Raw genomic sequence first — 1,595 nt, forward strand, 5'->3', positions numbered from 1 at the left:
GCTTATATGTGCCAAAAGCCTTGATCAGAAAGGTTGGGAAAACCAGAAGGAAACCAGAGAGAGGATAGCAGAAGAAGAATCCGTTCTGTATGTATTTCTATCTCTGTAAAACCGTTTTTATAAAAAAATAATAGACACGTTGGGATGAAATGTCGCACTCTTTTAATGCGTGAGAGACGTTTCACAAACGGTCACAAAACCATGATTTAAGGAATCTCAAACGGTAAAAAGTATTAAATAATGATTAAAGAAAAAGAAAAGAAATAAAATAAAAAAGGCTTTGGGCCCACGCGCGCGGCCGGGCGGCGCGCGTGTGGTAATACCCAAAGCCCACCGGACCCAAGTGGGTGATCCGTGCGCGTAGGATTCCCATGACCTCTTTCTCATTCACAAGACTAAGAGAGTGAAAGTATATATATGGCCACTCTCACCCTCTCACACTTCCCATTTGGGACTAAAGTTTTCTCATGGCTTTAGTCTTTTTTGGAGGGAAGCTTTAACTTTGAGTGAGAAGCCCTAAAGCAAAAAGTAAAGCCAATGTAAAAGACTAAAAGCACCCCTTTGTAAGATTGAATTACAAAAAGACTTTTGCATAAAAAAGTCAACAATACCTACAGTTACAACTCGGCCCAAGGATTCTTCCACCCTTCCTTGCTTCGAGCCATATTGGCATTTCAGAGATTATACGGTCGAGGCATGAACTGCAGTTATTCTCAGTCAAATCTTGGGCGCCCTGTACGAGGCAATACATACTTTGAGACTCTGTAAACATGATTTCTCTAGTGGCAAACATGTGGTCAGAAGAGTAGGCTGCTTGGGAAGCAAGACCAGTCATTGTACCTTCGATCAGCCGAGTAAACCGATCTGTTTCAGATATATTCCTTCTTTGAACTAGAGGGGTGGTCGAGATATTCTGTTGATTATACATATAAAACTCTGTTGGGGAATTATCAACCAAGGAGACTATGAGTTGGTTGGAGTAGCGTAAGAGACAGTAGTCGTAGTATATAATTGCAGATTTGCTGTTGGGGCATTCTTGTATGATACGTTTACCCGCTGTGTTGATGCAGCTCCGGCACTCGAGGGGGGTAACATCACCTCTGCAGAGAACGAGTGCGAAGACTCTGTCCGGACTTTGCCCGATACTGTCCTTGTACAAGCCGGTGGGCATTGCGTTAGAGGAGAGAGAAGAGAGGAGTCTGTCGAGGTTAATGATGTACATGCTTTTAGAGGTGTAATTACCTGTTGCTAAGCAAAAATAGGTTCGATATTCGTCAGTAGCGTGGGTTTGGAGCACGCTGAGAAGAAGAGAAAGAATGAGCAATTGAAACATGTTTGAATGGAGAAAACGTTTTTGAACTGGGAAGAAATGAAAGGAGGAATTGAAACATCAACTGTTGGGGCTTCACGAGACTATAAAGAGGAGGAGAAGGGTGCGGGGCTTTTGTGAGAAATATGAACTATGGTTGAAGGACCTTTCTCTGACGTAGCTTTGTCAATGGACTCTTGGCATTTGAGTCTGAAGATTCGGAACCATTGGAGAAGCTCAAATCGGGCCCACCCACAATTTATTTGTGTGCATTTATGGTCAAGCC

At 43.0% G+C, this 1,595-nt stretch overlaps 1 pseudogene; it reads right to left on the reverse strand.

Annotated features, from left to right (window-relative positions):
• Positions 1-601: 601 nt before the first annotated feature.
• Positions 602-1,171, reverse strand: LOC143882462 (antimicrobial ginkbilobin-2-like protein pseudogene; annotated as a pseudogene).
• Positions 1,172-1,595: the final 424 nt, after the last annotated feature.

Source organism: Tasmannia lanceolata, unplaced genomic scaffold (genome assembly GCF_043159265.1).
Source record: "Tasmannia lanceolata isolate RefF3 unplaced genomic scaffold, GAP_Taslan_0.1 ptg000008l, whole genome shotgun sequence".
NCBI classification, from domain to species: domain Eukaryota; kingdom Viridiplantae; phylum Streptophyta; class Magnoliopsida; order Canellales; family Winteraceae; genus Tasmannia; species Tasmannia lanceolata.